At 42.2% G+C, this 5,000-nt stretch overlaps 3 non-coding genes across 3 annotated transcripts in view; all 3 read right to left on the bottom strand.

The window, feature by feature from the left end:
- The window catches only part of LOC149092919 (large subunit ribosomal RNA), a 4,168-nt gene extending 3,048 nt beyond the window's left edge, over positions 1-1,120 (bottom strand). The window contains exon 1 of the ribosomal RNA XR_016200466.1: positions 1-1,120. This exon is cut by the window's left edge and continues 3,048 nt beyond it. This is a non-coding gene — a ribosomal RNA (large subunit ribosomal RNA).
- A 476-nt stretch (positions 1,121-1,596) lies between these two features.
- LOC149092918 (5.8S ribosomal RNA) lies at positions 1,597-1,751 on the bottom strand. The gene has a single exon (XR_016200485.1). It is a non-coding gene; the product is annotated as a 5.8S ribosomal RNA (ribosomal RNA).
- A 487-nt stretch (positions 1,752-2,238) lies between these two features.
- On the bottom strand, positions 2,239-4,408 carry LOC149092917 (small subunit ribosomal RNA). The gene has a single exon (XR_016200348.1). It is a non-coding gene; the product is annotated as a small subunit ribosomal RNA (ribosomal RNA).
- Positions 4,409-5,000: the final 592 nt, after the last annotated feature.

The raw sequence follows: 5,000 nt of genomic DNA, 5'->3' as shown, positions 1-5,000 counted from the left end.
CATCATATCAATTTCTTTCAATTCGCCTTTCAAGCCTAAACAAGACTGATCAGCTTGCATACATGTTAGACTCCTTGGTCCGTGTTTCAAGACGGGTCGGATAGAGTACCGATCTACTGACCACAGAATCACTAGGTTAACGTAAGCTTGCCACTTTTACCAACAAACCACCAAAAGCCAGCCAATCCATGAGTTGTTTCAACACCAGGTGAAGAAACAGACATCATCAACGAAAGACTAGTCGGATTCGTCAGAGCAGATGACAAGCATTGTTGACCCTGCATAAGCAGAGATTCATCTCCAATGTGACTGTGGTAACAGTTGCCAACACTAGCTCACAGGCTAAGTCTAACAACGCAAGGAATATTAGTAGCTGTGAAAACTAAATGCTGATTAGGTGTGTGTTTAGTACACCTTGCTGTTATCACTTGAACAAGAGTTTTGCACTCTCCTTCACATTGGTCGTGGTTTGAGCACGAGAGTTGAGAAAATGCACTCCTCATGCACATATTGCACTCCTCCTATCAATACCAAGATCCAAGGGCAGGCTAAAAGTTACCCCTTAACCTACTGATCTTGGAACGCTGTAAAGCATTCTTAGCACTGAATAGAAAAAGGCAACAATACACAAGAGGAGCTGAGTTCTCCTCTCAGCTACACTTCGTGGTTCTATCCGTTTCTCTACAAGCGGTTTCACGTCCTTTTGAACTCTCTCTTCAAAGTACTTTGCAACTTTCCCTCACGGTACTTGTTTGCTATCGATATTACCATCGTATTTAGTCTTAGGAGGAGTTTACCTCCTAATTTGGATTGCACTCTCAAGCAATCTGACTCTATCCGCGACTAAAGCCAGTAATCGATATTCCATTAACCAAGATCTGCCACCGGCCTAGAACCGTCTCTGGGAAGAGGGCCCTTGTCAGAGGGACTTGCAGATTTAGTTGAAATAATCGTGACTCTAGCCATTACGCAGCACCGCTTTCCACCTTTCAATGGAAAACCTTTGCGCCGGACTCATCCCTTTTCACTCGCCGTTACTCAGGGAATCTCATTTGATTTCTTTTCCTCCGCTGAATTATATGCTTAAATTCGGCGGGTAACCTCACCTGATCTGAGATCAAAAATATTGATTAAGTTGATTAATGTTTATTTGTGTTGTTTGCAAGCAAGCAACGTAAATCTACTTTAATGTTTGCACAAATTTTGCCTTTGCATTACTTCTTAGGTCTGCTTTAACAGAATGAAATAGCTACTATTTGTACGATTTATACAAGTGCAAGAAGATTCATCAGTTAACAGGTTAGTTGATCACCATAGTTATCTGCAATACGACTTTAGCGTCGTCAGATAGGCGACTAACCTTAGAATCTCATGCTAGTATCTATTCATATATACTGCTTGCAGAGATGAAATATGCATTGTACACAAAATTTATCATGTGAAACAAGTAGATTTGAGATTCTCCTTACTAAATTGCAACGAATTGCAATTAAGAAAAGGAATAAAACATCAAGATTCATGCATATAAATATACAATCCTCTCAAAACAATGCATATATGGTAGTATGCAAGTGTTTTGTTGATTATTTTACATCTCAACTCTCAGACAGATGTGACCTCGGAAAAGACCCGAAAGCCGCAATGTGCGTTGGAAGCTCAAGTGCTCGGCGTGTCCTGCAATTCGCACCGATTATCGTAGCTAGCTACGTTCTTCATCGATTGGTAATTCGAGTGATCCACCGCTTGAAGATGTATCTTTGCCACCGTGGGACTTTTAATAAGTATCCTAAATCTGCATTGAGAGGGTTTGAAAACAATTGTATGCAGTTTATAAAAACCATAGTTGTCTTTACTTAGTTAGGCGAAGAAGTGTAAAACTTCCTTCTTTAAACCTTGCCGTCAGCATAAGCTGAAGACTTGAACAGGTACCAAGTATGTAGCAAGACAGGCTTTTCATTATAAACTACAATTGTTTTGCAAAAGAAATTATGGCTATCGTTAGATAACCCTCACTCTTTGTTGCATTGGATAATGAAAGATGGATGCATGAATGAACGAATGTAATGCAAATTAGAATCATGTTGCAATGGCTAAATGTTTGCAATAAACATTCACAATTGCGACTCTAATGCAAATACAATTCAATTGCATTCACCATATTAGCATCTACAATATCACTATGCAGAGTGTTTGATTGTTTGAAGGTTGTATTTCTCTTATAATAAGAGGGTAATACGTTAATGATCCTTCCGCAGGTTCACCTACGGAAACCTTGTTACGACTTTTACTTCCTCTAAATGATCAAGTTTGAACATCTTTCCAGCACAATCCGACCACTAGTTTCCCAATGGTCTGGATTGACCAGTCCGAAGTCCTCACTAAATCATTCAATCGGTAGTAGCGACGGGCGGTGTGTACAAAGGGCAGGGACGTAATCAACGCAAGCTAATGACTCACGCTTACTGGGAATTCCTCGTTCATGGGCAATAATTACAATGCCCAATCCCCATCACGAAATGGGTTCAAGCGGTTACCCACTCCTTTCGGAGCAGGAAACAGTATGCACGATGACCACTTCAGTGTAGCACGCGTGCGGCCCCGGACATCTAAGGGCATCACAGACCTGTTATTGCTCTGTTTCGTGCGGCTGCGAGCGCCGCTTGTCCCTCTAAGAAGTCCTTACAGTGCTACAGCATCCTTACCCTAGCCAATTCTGTAGGCTAATAGCAGCAGAGCCCTCAACAGCCGAAACCATCAAGAGATACTACCACCCACAGGTTGACTAAGGGGGAGTACTGCAGTGTAAACTGCAAGTCTATTTAGTAGGCTAGAGTCTCGTTCGTTATCGGAATTAACCAGACAAATCACTCCACCAACTAAGAACGGCCATGCACCACCACCCACTGAATCAAGAAAGAGCTCTCAATCTGTCAATCCTCTCAGTGTCCGGGCCGGGTGAGTTTTCCCGTGTTGAGTCAAATTAAGCCGCAAGCTCCACTCCTGGTGGTGCCCTTCCGTCAATTCCTTTAAGTTTCAGCTTTGCAACCATACTTCCCCCGGAACCCAAAAACTTTGGTTTCCCGGAAGCTTCCATTCGAGTCATGAAATTAGTTACTCAGAATGATCGCTGGTTGGCATCGTTTATGGTTAGAACTAGGGCGGTATCTGATCGCCTTCGAACCTCTAACTTTCGTTCTTGATTAATGAAAACATTCTTGGCAAATGCTTTCGCTGTAGTTTGTCTTGCGACGGTCCAAGAATTTCACCTCTAGCGCCGCAATACAAATGCCCCCGTCTGTCCCTCTTAATCATTACCTTGGATTCTTAAGACCAACAAAATAGAACCAAGGTCCTATTCCATTATTCCATGCAAGATCATTCAAGTTAAGGTAGTGGTACGCATCATATAGATGGTTGACCATACCGTTTTTAGGCACCTCTTTCGAGGTTTTGGACGCCTGCTTTGAGCACTCTGATTTTTTCAAGGTAAAAGTCTCGATCGCTTGAATCAACACTCGGTAAAGAGCATTGATAGCAAATATCGAGCAATTTTCTGTCTAAACACTATGAATGTAACCACCAGGAAAGAGGAATGAAGGTTCAAGCAAGCATCCGTAGACACAAGCAAGAAACCTAACATCACCATCTAACCCTTTAATCAGTGGACCCCATAGGTTCGACTGAAATCCAACTACGAGCTTTTTAACCGCAGCAACTTTAATATACGCTATTGGAGCTGGAATTACCGCGGCTGCTGGCACCAGACTTGCCCTCCAATAGATCCTCGTTAAAGGATTTAAATTGTACTCATTCCAATTACGGGGCCTCAATAGAGTCCCGTATTGTTATTTTTCGTCACTACATCCCCGTACTGGGATTGTGTAATTTGCGCGCCTGCTGCCTTCCTTAGATGTGGTAGCCGTTTCTCAGGCTCCCTCTCCGGAATCGAACCCTAATTCCCCGTTACCCGTTACAACCATGGTAGGCGCATAACCTACCATCGACAGTTGATAAGGCAGTTGCTTGAGGGATACATCGTCGGCTCAGAGGCCATACGATTTGCTCAGTTATTCAGAGTCATCACAAGAAATGCAACCGAAGTTGCTAAGATCCCCACTGCTAGTCCTTAGACAGCGACCGAAATCACTGAACAGGGTTCTAGGTGAATAAGAATCATTGGTCTTGTACTAATAAATGCGATCCTTCCGTCAGCAAGCTGAGGTTGGAACACTTGTTCATGTATTAGCTCTAGAATTACCACAGTTATCCATGTAAAAAAGAATATCCGAGGAACCGTAACTGATTTAATGAGCCATTCGCGGTTTCACTTTATAAACAGTATGTACTTAGACATGCATGGCTTAATCTTTGAGACAAGCATATGACTACTGGCAGGATCAACCAGGTAACTTGATGTTTTAGCAAAGTAAAATGCTAAACAAGTTGTTTTTGCAGCTATAAATACGATATCCTCAGCTAACAACCAGCAAGTGGATGCTAACTTTAACGAGGTATCGAGATTTATGTCGTGCATTAAGATAATTCTGCAGAAAACTCTTTAGAATACATCTTCTTCCACTAAAATGTGCAAGCACATCTAGCAGGAGTAACCATTGCTGGATACGTTTGCAAGTCAACTAAACAGCATAGTATTATAACCGCTTGATACCAATTTCTTGGATCAATCTGCGGTCTGCTTTGCACAAGCAGAGCTCAATACTAATACTGCTCACTCTGTTGAGTGACTAGTTTGAACATATATGCAAGATATGAAGTCTGATAGCATTAAAGCCCAACTCTCATAGATATTGTCAGTCGTACCAAGGAAGACCTTAGGTCTTGCAGGTACTCTACCTTTGTATAATAGTGTGTGGTGATAAGATGATTGACGATCCAAACCCATTCAGGCCCGTCTCTTCAACCACCAAACATCAACAGAATAACAGGAATAGATGCGTGAACAGCTACAGTCTGGACCATACCACTGCTTGATGCATTGA

This window comes from Tetranychus urticae, unplaced genomic scaffold, assembly GCF_039701765.1.
Source record: "Tetranychus urticae isolate SD_2017Ah unplaced genomic scaffold, NJAU_TeUrti_SD_1.0 Scaffold_4, whole genome shotgun sequence".
NCBI lineage: Eukaryota > Metazoa > Arthropoda > Arachnida > Trombidiformes > Tetranychidae > Tetranychus > Tetranychus urticae.
This window is presented reverse-complemented; position numbering and strand designations above follow the sequence as displayed.